The sequence below is a fragment of the Orcinus orca genome, chromosome 5 (assembly GCF_937001465.1).
Source record: "Orcinus orca chromosome 5, mOrcOrc1.1, whole genome shotgun sequence".
Taxonomy (NCBI): Eukaryota; Metazoa; Chordata; class Mammalia; order Artiodactyla; family Delphinidae; genus Orcinus; species Orcinus orca.
The window spans coordinates 51,165,301-51,179,175 of NC_064563.1; the positions used below are offsets into that span (position 1 = coordinate 51,165,301).

Consider the following 13,875-nt stretch of genomic DNA (forward strand, 5'->3'; position numbering starts at 1 on the left):
GGGCTCTAAGATTTTCCCACGCTCCAGGGACGCATCTGGTCCACTCTCAGGACTATAAGCCTGAGTGTGCTTGGAGTGTACTGCTTTAAATATCTGAACGTATCAAAAGGAAAAGGGACAACTGGAAGTACCTTGTACAATTTTCAGCCACATTCACTGAATTCTTCATTTTAAACATTCTGTCACTTATTAGTGATTTTCTCACACAACAGAAATTTAAGCCTTATGTTATTCATTAAATACTCAGAAAGTAAACAATAATGATAAAGCTTCTTTTTGATCAGAGAATTTCACAAGTGTGATTTTAAAATTGCCTTCCCTACATGCTAATAAAGAACACAATTCAACTTAATTGCTTTCAAAATTTAGAGAAAGGTCAACACCCAGATCAACTTATGACCTTATATTTGTCCTTATTTATAAAGACCAACTTAGTTGCAGAACTAAGGTTTTCCCAAGATGGTTTATCGATTAACTAGGGATCCTAGCATGAAATAAAATATTTTCTGGATCCTTCTGCCAAGAGTGAATGCTGCTTGTAAAATTATATAACAAAGATTCTAACACCACCAAGACACAGTTCCTTTCCTCAAGAATCTTACGAATGATTGAAGACAACACACACATAAGACCTAAAATTCAATGAAATGTGTTATGAATATCTATTATATGAATAAGTGGAAGAGATTTAATTGTAAATTATGGAAAGCTATCTGAGATGGATATTGAAGAAGAGTAGACTTTTCACAGGTAGCAGGTAATAGCAGACTTCCAGACAGGTGACACAACATGAAAAGGGGCACAAAGACCAGAAATTGTATGTGAGTTAGGAATGGGCTGGCTGCAAAAGTCAGAGAAGCATATTGACAATGGCTTAAAGAGTAATATTAATAAAAATAGCTATAATTTTTGAACATCTACTATGTATCAAGCATAGGACAGATACTATGTATCCATTATTTAAATCCTCAAAAAACTATGAAGTTCTAGTTATTCTTATTTCCTAGGCAGGAATATCTGAGGCTCAGAGAGGTTAAGTAATTTGCTCAAGGTCGGTGACACAAAAGGTATGTCACACAACTATCACATGACAAACCCAAGATTCAAACCCTGAACACCTTTCAACACTCTTGCTGCCTCTTCTAATAATTTGGTTCTAATTTTAAAATTCAAGATGGTATTTTTGTGTTTCCAGGGACAGCTTCATCTTCCATAATCCATCACAAATCCTAGCATTTAATCATAATCAAGGATTCACTATTCTTTGAACATACCTTAAACTTCCCTTGTTCAAGTTTTTGCTTCTTTCTGCAATACTTTTCCCTTGAAGGCACGCCTGAGAACATATTTTCTCCTTTCAGTGCTTGCTTTGGGTTGTATTTCCTCCAAAAATCTTCCCTCATCTTTTCAATCAGACCTGTTTCCTCTGCAGTTCCAAAGTACTTTTTAAAAAATATTGGTCTTATGGTATGTTTTCTCATTAATGCCTCAACTTGATTAAAAAACAATTTTTAGACGTTGCTTGCTTCCAGAAAAACAGGGGCTTTAATCATGACGCAAATAAGAAAGTGGGACACATTTCATTTTAGATGTTTACACATGTAACCTTCTGCCTCTCTAACTCAGGCTGGGAAGACGTTTTCAGTAAAGGCCCAGAGAATAAACATTGTAGGTTTTCTTGGCCATATGGTCTCTGTCCTAACCACTCAACTCTGCCATTTTTAGTGCAAAAGTAGCCATAAACCACATGTAAGTGAATGGTGTGACTGTGTCCCAATAAAACTTTTGTTTACGAAAGTATGTGGCAGGCTCTAGTTTGCTGACCCCTGCTCTAAATTTTAAGGTCATGTGCTTGATTGCTTTACTCATTACCAGTATTCACTGTCCTCCCTGGAAGAAGTATATACTTCCGCTACTCCTTGAAGTCAGATATGTCAAGCAACTTCATCTGGCTAGTGAAATATAAGTGAGTCTGACATATGTCACTTATAGGCAGAAACTCTGAGAACCAGTTTGTGCTTTGTCACACTTTCTTTCCTTGGGCCACACCAGCAGGCAAATTTCCATTTAAAAGCTGCTCCATCAGTCTAGGTCCTGGGGTGAATATGATGTGGGGCAGAGCTACAGTCATCTTACATAGAATTCCATTTGATGCTGTACCATAGCCTAGCCTTTCCCAGCTAATATAGCTCCTTAAGTTTAGGGACTGCAATTTAACTTATTCAATGGTGTGTTTTCGCCCCCCAAATAGCAGGGTAGGCAATGCAAAATGTTGAATAAATGGATAAATGCCTATTATAGGAAACCATGAATGGGGTAGTAGAATTACCAGGTAGGACACAATTATAATACTTTAGGTGAAATGTATTAAACATTTTTTAATTAGAGCAATAGTATTAGAAATAGACACAAGTTATGAGAGCATGAAAAACTGGGGAGTTATGACAGCCAACAAAGTGTTTTATTGTTTAAACTAGTTTGAATTGAGTTATTACCTGCAGGCAAAAACATTCTAACTGCAAGGAAAAGCATGGGCTTCATAAGAGGTGCTGGGTGGATAGCTATGAAGAATAATGGCCAAATACACTGCAAGCAAGGGTCTCAAGATATATATCACACTATTTCTAAGAGATAGCTTGTGTTGAGTTGCAATCTGATTTTCTGATCTTAAGAGGTACAGATTCTATGGGAAGTGTGGCCAGAGGGGGTTGACTTAAGTTGGTGATGCTTACCTACGCCAGAGGGAACCGACTGGACCGAGGCCAATGGACTGAATAAAAGTGAAACCCAAAATTGAGTCTACCTATTCATTGTGGCGCCAGCAGCTCTAATAGCTATCAACAATGACAGGTCCAGGAGTGGTACTGCTACTATTTCAAAGAAATCTGTTCACTTGACCTGTGTAAAATACTTCCTTGCATCTCCTATAACACCCAGAGATATGAGCCACTCACTCCCACAGCCTAAACATACTAGCAGACATACTTTGTTAGGAAATATGCAAGGATTTTTTTTTTTTTTAAGCAGCAGTAGAGCTCTGTTTGTGGGAATTTTGTGCATAGGTGCCAAAGATGGGTAACTTCTGGCCATATTCTATTTAACTCAATAGAACCATACCAAGCTCCCATTCTAAAAAATTTTAGGTACATCCATCCTTCTGAAATATTCATTTCCTCTTCAATACACGGGGCGATTGGCATAAAAAGATTTCCTAATGCCACTTAATTTCACATCTAAGTTTGTGTCCCAATTTCATTCTTACCCTGAATGGTGCATGTGTATAGGTTCATGTTTATCTGAATGGCTTAGTTCAAAACAGTGGCAGAGTTAATTGTGTAGATCCTACACCTACAGCTTTCTGAGAGAGGGCACAGTGCAAATAACTCCTTTGTTCGAAAATAATTTCAGGGAGAGAAGCTCGTTCAGTATATGAAGAAACCTTACATATCAACTACATGTCCAGCTCCTCACCAATATCCAATGAATGCTTGGATCAACTCTTCATTAACCTGTAAAAGACTTTCCAGTTCACATTTGAACAAACTGAGGGATTAGAAATATTTGAGAAAACTATTTTTGATCCATTCTAATCTTTAGGCAGTTCTTCCTTGTATTGAACTGCTATCTGCCTTCTGCAGTTTCCAACTAATTGTTCAAACCTTTCAAATAAGTATAATTAATTCCATCTTGTAGGGAATTTTTCTCAGCTTCCAGGTTCTTAAAAGTACCCTGATATTTTCTCTTACATTACAAGGGAAATGTAAATGGTTAAATGAAGATTCTGTGGGGTGAGGATGGTGAAAGAAGGGTAAAAAAGCTAACTAGAAAGCCCAGAGTAAAAAAATAATTTTATCTTCTTCAAGTTTTATATACATCTAAAGAGGAAGATTCCTCAAATGAATTCCCTGTATCAAATTTTAAGAATTAAGTTAGCAGGGGCTTCCCTGGTGGCGCAGTGGTTGAGAATCTGTCTGCTGATGCAGGGGACACGGGTTTGAGCCCTGGTCTGGGAAGATCCCACACGCCGCGGAGCAACTGGACCCATGAGCCACAACTACTGAGCCTGCACGTCTGGAGCCTGTGCTCCGCAACAAGAGAGGCCGCGATAGTGAGAGGCCCGCGCACTGCGATGAAGAGTGGCCCCCGCTTGCCACAACTAGAGAAAGCCCTCACACAGAAACGAAGACCCAACACAGCCAAAAATAATAAATAAATAAATAAATAAAAATTAAAAAAAAAAGAATTAAGTTAGCAAGCTTATTTTTCAATTCCTTTAGAAGTCATCTGCTTCCAGTTATTATTTCTTTCCAGAACAATTACAACTAATTGCTTGTCATTATATTCCCAAACTGTGTTAATAGATGCTTATCTTTTTAAAGGCTAAATACAGTCATGAAACAAAATTTCTAATTAGTTTTAGAGCTTTGGAGAGATGCATCAGTATTTGAATTGTGCAGGTGTATATTTGCTTATCTGCTTCTTTTCTCTTCAAAAGAAGTATTCTATGAGATCTGTTCAGAATTTCTAAAAGGTTATTCCAAAACTTATTATAATACTCTACAAATGTCATAGTGAAATCTACTATTGCTAAATTTTTTAAATTTTGTCTCCAAACTCTCAGTGTCCTTGAGCTATAAATATTTTAAGGTACTTTTCATTCTATAGCTTATAGTCTAGTTATTTTTGACAATGTCTAAAATGCAAGTTTCTCCAAGAGCAGGATTCATCTTCATTCTTCTTTACACCCCTCAAAAACAAAACTTTGTTCTCAATGAGTATTTTCTTTTTTTTTTTTTTTTTTTTTTTTTTTTTTTTGCGGTACGCGGGCCTCTCACTGTTGTGGCCTCTCCCGTTGCGGAGCACAGGCTCCGGCCGCGCAGGCTCAGCGGCCACGGCTCACGGGCCCAGCCGCTCCACGGTATGTGGGATCTTCCCGGACCGGGGCACGAACCCGTGTCCCCTGCATCGGCAGGCGGACTCTCAACCGCTGCGCCACCAGGGAAGCCCCTCAATGAGTATTAAGTGGACGAGTGTGAAATTCGAGGTTTAACCTCCTTGAGGTTAAATCTCTAGGGCTGGAAAAAACTTGTATCTAAAGAAACATTATAGGGCTGAAAAACTATTTTATGAATACCAAAAATCTCACTGAGACAAGAATTCTTCAGTGGGAGAGAGGTTAGCCTTGAGATTGCTCCAGCTTCTTTTCTGCCCATTTCCTCACTCCTTCCCCTGACCAAATCAAGCTAGAAGTTCTGTCCTCCCTCTTCCTCCAGGCCAAGAGGGCTGAACTGCTTGGACACTGATTACTGATTCCACTGCATTTTTTAGGGGTGGAGCTTTCAAGGGGGCTTTGATTTTCCTTTTCCTAATTTTCCTCCTTCTGCACTTGGAAAGTGGTAAGGGCTCCAGCTTTCTCTCCTCCCTTCCCTCCCCTCCCCATTCTCTCTCTGTCTCTCTCTCTCTCTGTCTCTGTCTCTCTGTCTCTCTGTCTCTCTGTCTCTCTCTCTCTCACACACACACACACACACACACACACACACGCACACTTTGCCTCTGTCACTCTCCTGCTCAGCAGGAGACTCTCTCCTGGTCTGGGAGGGGTGCCTGCCTGGTGGTCTAGGCCTACTCAGTGCTGCGCAAATACAGCAGATGCTCTTTTCTGCTTCTTGTCTCCACGCTTTCCTGGGCGGGCAGGTGTAGCTTTTTGTTTTGTAAAGATGGTCACTGCCTAATATTAAATCTGGGCTCAGTAGGATGGCACCCATATCTAACTGGGGTGAAAGTTCTACTAAATCCCAGTGTAATTTACTAGACTTTGCCAATGGCTTTTGGGGCAGAGACTTAATTTATAATAAAGTGTTATTTTGTTTAACTAGTCACTGCTCTCTTCATTTATCACCTTCCAGAAAATTGTCGGAGGTATTTTTCTGGGGAAGGATTCTGGCATCCCTGAGTCCCACGGCCAAAATACAATTTTTTTTTAAAGATTTAATCTTATTTATTTTTGGCTGCGTTGGGTCTTCGTCGCTGCACGCGGGCTTTCTCTAGTTGTGACGAGTGGGGGCTACTCTTCGTTGTGGTGCGTGAGCTTCTCCTTGTGTTGGCTTCTTTTGTTGCAGAGCACGGGGTCTAGGCGCGCAGGCTTCAGTAGTTGTGGTGCGTGGGCTCAGTAGTTGTGGCATGCTGGCTCTAGAGTGCAGGCTCAGTAGTTATGGCTCACAGGCTTAGTTGCTCCTTGGCATATGGGATCTTCCCAGACCAGGGATGGAATCTGTGTCCCCTGAATTGGCAGGCAGATTCTTATCCACTGTGCCACCAGGGGAGTCCCCAAAATACCATTTTAATAGCATGCCAATCTTACTCTACTCTCAATATTAGAGTACGTGTTTGCATATATACATACAAATATGCTGACAGATTTCGTATTAAACATTAAATTGAATTTTACCTAAGTAAAAATCTATAAACAATCAAAACAATATCTTGATTAAGTTCTATAGATCCCACTATTACAGATTCTCAATCTATTGCCAATCTGGTCAGAGACAGTTAATGATATTCTCTCTGCCTATTGTATAACACAGAAAGCTAATAACACAGCAAAGCTTTGTTGTGCAAATTAAGGATTAAAATAAGGAACCAATATGAATGTACATTTATCTCACACAGAGCTGTGAAATTCAAGCAAATAGCTGAATATTGGTCTGTATTATTCAGAAGAATTATGGCTTCTCTCTTTAGCTTTTTAAAATAAAAATAAAGACAAAGCATTTGATCACTGGGTAAAAAGATCTAGGATGCCTTTCAAATGAATTTATATTAAGTATCCACAGGGTAAATCACCATCAGTTTTTAGAAGTAAAACTCATTTTGATGAAAAACTGTGTTTTAAAAGGGTCATTTATTTTGCTTTTGCAAGCACACACCTGTTCAATGACTAGATATATTTCCTTTGCTTTTAAAACCATTATCTGTCTAAAACACATTTTTAAAAAGCTGTGTGTTTTTTCTCTCAGTACATTACCATGGATAAACATAGAAAATGGCCCACTGGTGAGAGGAAATAAAGTTATAAAAAGCAAATGGATTTTATCATGCATTATTGTTCTAAGTTTTGGGTGAAGGTTTATGCATACCTCACACTTAACTCTCCACAGCTCTTTAACCTACACAAAAGAGCACATGTAATCTACCTCTGATTTAAAAGCTGTAACACTGGGCGGTTCACTAGATAATAATCCAATATTTTATAATATTCTTAGGGCAGCTAACATTTATTTAGCAGCCACAATATACAAGACTCTATGCCGGGATTTTTAGATCCCATGCTACCACGTGTGTAACTTCTACCCCATCATATTTTTAAAATGTAATTCTAGCAGTAGATAAGATTTTGGGATTTGAGGATCCTCATATTGGCGCTTCAGTCTACAAATTGTCTCTTAAGTTTGTTTTTTTTGCATTTGGACCTTCAGGTCCAACTGGGAGCAGATATTCTTCTCCCCTGAATCTTGACTGGAGCAGAGTGGAAAGGAGAGAGAAGGAAGTAGGTGTGGTATAAGCACAATTGGACATATACTGGGTGTGATGGTTAATTTTGTGTCAACTTGACTGGGTCAAGCGCCCAGATACTAGGCCAATCATTATTTTAGATGTTTCTGTGAAGGTTTCTTTTTTTTTTTCTGGATGAAATTAATATCAAAATCAATGGACTCTGAGTAAAGCAGATTACTGGCTACAATGTGGGTGGGCCTCATCCAATCAGTTGAAGGCTTGAATGGAACAAAAGACCACCTCCTCTACTCTCCCCCTCCCACCCCCACCCCACCTACCCACCTCCCAAAATTCTGCCAGCAGGTGGGCTTCAGACTGGAGCTGCAACATTGGCTGTTCCCTGGGTCTACAGCCTGCCAGCTCACCCTGCAGATTTTGGACTTGCCAGCCTCCACAATTGCATGAGCCAATTCCTTAATAATAAATACACAAATACATTATCAATAAGTAAGTAAAGAAACACACACACACACACACACACACACACACCCTATTGGTTCTGTTTCTCTGAAGAACCCTAATATACCAGGTAACCAGCCTATGATGTGTATCTCTTGTTTGCTTCCAATTCTCTCTGAGCCCTCTACCCACCAGCCCAGGAAAGTGGTCATCATTTTTGTTTTTACTCTAATTTCTGTGTGGTTGGAAATGACTCCTTCAACATATCCTTAATCCTTTCTCTCCTGTGGTTCCCTTATACACCATGCCTGAGTCCATCGGCATCTGACTTTTGATACTTAAAGATTTTGGAATTCAGAAAACTCTTTTGCCTAGTTCTTGCCATTGAAAATCTAGTTTTTAAAACGATTACTTTTCTATATACTTTTTAACGTTTATCTTGAAAATCAAGGCTGAACACTGATTTCTTTTGTCCTTGGTTTTTATCTGCCTACCCTAAAGCAATGGATGCTTCATCATTTATGCTAAGAGAGCAAAAGCAAAATAACTCATGAAAAAATTTTTGGTCCATGAGCTAATATTTGTAAATATTTTCACTCTGCAAGACAGTGGCATAAATGTGATTCTCAGTCCTGGCTTTACTTTGGAATGATCTGGGGACCTTCAAAACTATTAATGCCCTAGTTCCAACCCCCAGAGATTTCCAACAGGTCTATGTGAAGTTCAGGTGTCACTATTTTTGCTAAGCTCCTTGGGTGATTCTAATGTGCAACCAGGGGTGGGAACTGCTGGTGTCAAGGAAAGGCTATGGGACTGGGCTCCTATGCCTGTTTTGCCATGGACTAGCTCTGAGACCTGGAGGGATGCACTTCATCTATCTGGGTCCAGTTTACTCATATGCAAAATGTGGAGTTGAGTTTCAAGGTCTTCAATGAACTGTCCAACACTAACATTCTATAAATCCATCATTGTGAGAACTAAAAGGATGACCTTGTTCAGTGAGTGATTAGAGTATCACACAAAGGGTTAGTGTAGTCACACAAATAGGGTTTCTACTTTGCTTTGAAGTAACATATTACGACTAAAAGAACTCAATGCTCCTTTCAATACAATGGTCTTTCCCTCTTGTAGACTGTCAGATTGTTTAGGGACCAACATCAATTCAGAAGCACTACCTTATGCAGCTCCACACCCTCTGTTGCTCAGCTAAGTTCAACGGCATAAGCCTCAAATATTTTCTATGTTGAAAGTATGTGCCTCAAAAAAGTGGAGAAATTGTCCCACTCTCACGTATTTTGAAAATGTGGACTGTGTACAAGGAATTTCAAGTGGTGCATTAAATAACACTGAACTGCATGGTAGATTCTTTCTCTTTTGAATTCTATTTTATTTCTCTTGGTTAAAAAAATCTTAGTTTATGCTGGGATATCATTTTTTGTATTCAAACTTATAATTAATATTCAATCGGTATCTTTTACTTTCTCAATTTGAAAGAGGAATATAATTTCTCTTTTGTCTTTCACTTTACCTTTCCTCCCCTTTCCATCTCCCAACAGCTGTCTCTGTTAGGATATCTTTATTACATAGCTAATATTTGCTAATATATTTTAAGAGAGAGGTGGTAAATTTCAGATTCAAAGTTTCATGCAGGGAACAGTATTTAGCTAATATGTAATAAATGTAGTTTCCCTCTCAAATATGTTATATATATGCAGGGGATTTCTATTTAAATAGATATCAAGCTCCCTTTTAAAGTTCTTTTATACAACTAAAGAAGAATTTACTTCACTGTCATGCAAAGATTCAGATGAAATTATTGAGAAAACGTTTATTTGGGAAAAGATGCATGAAAGTCAGATCTCAATTGGACTGTCTGATCAAATAAAAATTACAAAGAAAATTACCAAGGTTATGCTATTTGGGAACTGAAATATTTTATTTTTTCATTGGCTGGGTCTTCACGTAAAGGTGGAGATGATAGTGTCTTTTTTTCAATTGGTTGAATAATAGATGTTGATTGGCCATGTCTTACTATTCTACCTTATCAGTAATTACATTAATTATGAATGAATTAAATACCCAATCAAAAGCAGATAATCTTTTTAAAGGGTCCAACTGTATGTGTCTATATGAGACACACTTTAGATTCAAAGATACAAGTAGATGGAAAGTAAAAGGACAGTAATAGATTTAATATGCAAGCAGTAACCCAAAGAGAACTGGAATGGCTACACTAATACCAGAAAAAATAGACTTTAAGACAAAAATTGCTCCCAGAGACAAAGAATAGAATGATTTTTTTATAATAACAAAGTCAATCCATCAGGACCTGTATTAATACTAAAGGAGTTTTTTTTTTTTGAGGAGTTACATATTCTGATACCATCTATCTAGCTATATGTAATGTTTACTCTCCAAGCAAGTCCATTATTTTCATTCAAATTACTTTTAGAGAATGGGGGTCTTAGGTAAGGTTCTGCCAAGGAGTTCATTGGCATACCCACCAGTATCTAGCCACATAATCTGATTTACACAGAACCCAGAAGGCTTATAGAAGACAACCTGAACCTAGTTTCTACTGAGGGACAAGAGACCCTAGACTGGAGAGAACCCCAGTGGAATCCCTGAAAGAATAATCCCCTGGCCTGGTAGATGGGATTTGGCAGTGTAGTCTGTACCAGGGAAAACTGCAGCAGACTGAAAGTAAGGGTGGAGTAGCCTGGAGGTGGGTCTGTGTGGAAAGTCTGTAAGAAGGCTCTCAGTAGAGACCTAAACGTCTCCACTAGGCAATGTTATCCCTCTTCTCTGAAAGAAGAAAGTGAACAGTGTAGTATTATCTAACCAACTGGAAACAAAGGTAAGTTAGACTCTGAGACTGGGTGGGGAAATGGAGGAGAGAACACATTATCCAGAGGCACCAGAGGTCAAGTAGGAGAAGGGCCTTGATGAGAGGCCTGAGTACAGCCTGAGCCAGCCAGCCGGGAGCTCACAGCAAGAGCAGATGCCTGAGCAGAGGAAAGGCGGATGCACCGGAAGGCATTCAAATTGGATCTGAAAAGAGTCTTTTGGGGGAACCCAAAAGAAAGATTCAAAAGAACTAGAAATGCCAAGAAAAGTCTAGAAAATTACACAACGTTTAAGGAAGGCCATTTCTCACTGAAAGCTACTGATTGACATAGCAGCCTTAGGCGTAAACTGCAAAATGAACTCATGAGAGAAATTGAGTACCCATTACTATGAAGCAATGTATCTGTGTATACTGGTAAAATATTTCTTCATAACTCATTGTAGGCAATCTTCATAACTTGTCCATGAGGTGATATTATTCCCATTACATGGCTCAGGAAGCCGATACTCAGGGTCACTTCGAGTGACTTTCTTGAGATCACCCAGCTGCTAAGTGTGGGTGCTGGCTCAATCCCAGGTCTTAGGACCCCCAAACCAATGCTCTTGCTACATCACTGCCAGTCTTCATAGTTTCCAGTCTTCATAGCTTTCACTATAAATCTACCAGGACCCCATTTTATAGACATTTTCCAGGAGCCCAGTGTGTGTTTTCATCAATCACAATGGACTTCACAATAGGCCTAGTAAAAAACTGATCACATGCTGCCTAGAAGGCAAGATTGCTTTCACCTGTGTTCTACACCTAAATTTCATCCTCCTCAACCCGATATATGTAAAGCCTGGACGCTGCCATTCCCTACTGGCATATCATCTCAGTAGCAGACGACTTTCAAACCTACAAAAGTGCAGTATCTGGAGAGATGCATTTCACATTAGGGTGACCAGAGGGAGGCAGGAGACAAAGGTGCATGTGTGTGTGGTTGGCCTTGACTCAAGATGAAATGTGGGGGAATAGGGCTTGTTATTCTCTCATCTACAGAACAGAACAAAAAATTAGAACTAGGATTTGTTTCAGAATCTCTAAATACCAGTATTTCTGCTTAATGGACCATTAAGCTAGGATCTGGCACCCTATACCTGCACTAATCATCAGGACGTCATGAGTATTCCTTTTTTCATGAGCCTAAGGGTTAGAGAGAAGCACATCTCTTGGCAGAATAAACCTTCACAGGATTCAAGAGTTTGTTAAATGAGTAAATGAATCAGACTTTTTTTTTTAACTACAGAGAAACTTACTGTTGGAGAACAAAAAAGTAAAAAGGGGCAGTAATTTGTACATAGCTATAGTTCTTGACAGAATATTCTTCTCCACTAAAATGCCATTTTTAAAGTTGTTGTGCCACTATACCAAGGTATCTCAAAAGACTAAATGCGTCACTTTCGGTGACATAGTCAAATGGTGCCCTGGAATGTAAAATCTGCTATTCCAGGAAGAGAACAAAAGAGACACATATTTAAGATTTTTAAATTATAGTCATCTACAGCAGTATCATCAACACCACCACCACCATCATCACTATCACCATCATCATCATCATCAACAAGGACTATCTAGGCACATACAACAGAGAGGAAAAAAAAATGGATTTACCGAAAAACAAGAATGACAGAAGGGGAATGCTCTTGGCAAAGAAAAGTAATCAATACTAAATGACATTCTTTATACATGCTATTTTAATCTTTCTAGAAATTAAACAGAAGGGAGCCAAGCAAGATAGAACAAAAGGCAAAGGTGAATAGAACAAGAGTAATTTCTTATGTGATAGACGTATACCCATATTCTACAAACATGCCCCATTCCTCATTTTCCACCTCTAAAAATAACCTATGGAAATTTCATTTAGCTGATGTGCTTCATCAAGGTCATCACCTACTTCATGGAAAATTGTTCAATTACATGACTTGCTGTCACAATCTATAGAGACTGTCATTCTAAGCTCCTAGTTTCCATTTTGGGCTTTGGTCTCATCTTCCACTGGAAAACATGTTGCATTTGATTCCTTGCATGGAAAAATTAAATATCATTTAAAATATCTCAGATCTCAGACAAAGAAACAAGCCTGGCATCTTGTTGAAGATCTGTAAAAAGCTGAGACCAAACTGGTTTCTTACATTGTAGAAACGTTAAGAGTTTGTTCCATAACTCAAGCATTCTTGGTAGAACTTTCCCCCTGGATAACCATGGAGCATGTATAGGTGTTGTTTACAATAAGCTTCCTTATTGTCATATAATAAAGGAAATAGTCCAGAATTTAGCATACCTTTAGCTTATTCACATTTTTTACTAATTAGCTTGCTGTTTAGTTCAGCTGACTTTTTTTTCCCCTTGAGGTAAGATTTCATTAATGTTGGAAACAGTGAGTTGATTTACACTCTGGCACAAACTCTTTAATCTGGGCAAGTACTCTGATTATTTTCCTGTCGTTGCAGCTATGTCATCAGAATTTATTCCCAAACTAAAATTAAATTCTGAACCACATTTGCTGGCAGAATAGTCACCATTATGTTCAAATCACACACACACACACACACACACACACGTGTGTGTGTGTGTGTGTGTGTGTGTGTGTGTGTGTATATATATATATATATATATATATAAAGAATTGTCGCATGGCAATATCTGTTCATTTATCAACTTGTAGTCAAAAATACTTTGCTAGCTCTATTTGTTCTGACTTGGTTTTCTATATCTTTCACCCATTCCTGAATAGGCTGTGGGGTCATTAGAAAGTACTTTAGCTACTTTCTTTGTGGCAGAGACACCTGAAATTTCCAAGGAAAAATCTTTACCACAGTCTTTTGCCTAAGCCTCAGCAGTTGTATGTAGTGCTACGTTATAGGTAACCCATATACCACTAATATTCATATGTGAAATAGAATGTTTTTGTGTGAAATAGTGAACATATACTTCTGTCAGCTTTTCAATATTTTTTCTTTCAAACAGTTAAGCATATTTCTTTATGCCACGAGTGCAAATCTTGCTTAAATGTTTATGATTTCATTACTTCTTAG

At 38.5% G+C, this 13,875-nt stretch overlaps 1 long non-coding RNA gene across 3 annotated transcripts in view; it reads right to left on the minus strand.

Moving 5' to 3' along the window:
* Positions 1-13,875, minus strand: part of LOC125964561 (uncharacterized) — a 162,552-nt gene that overhangs the window by 84,237 nt on the left and 64,440 nt on the right. The window lies entirely within an intron of this gene.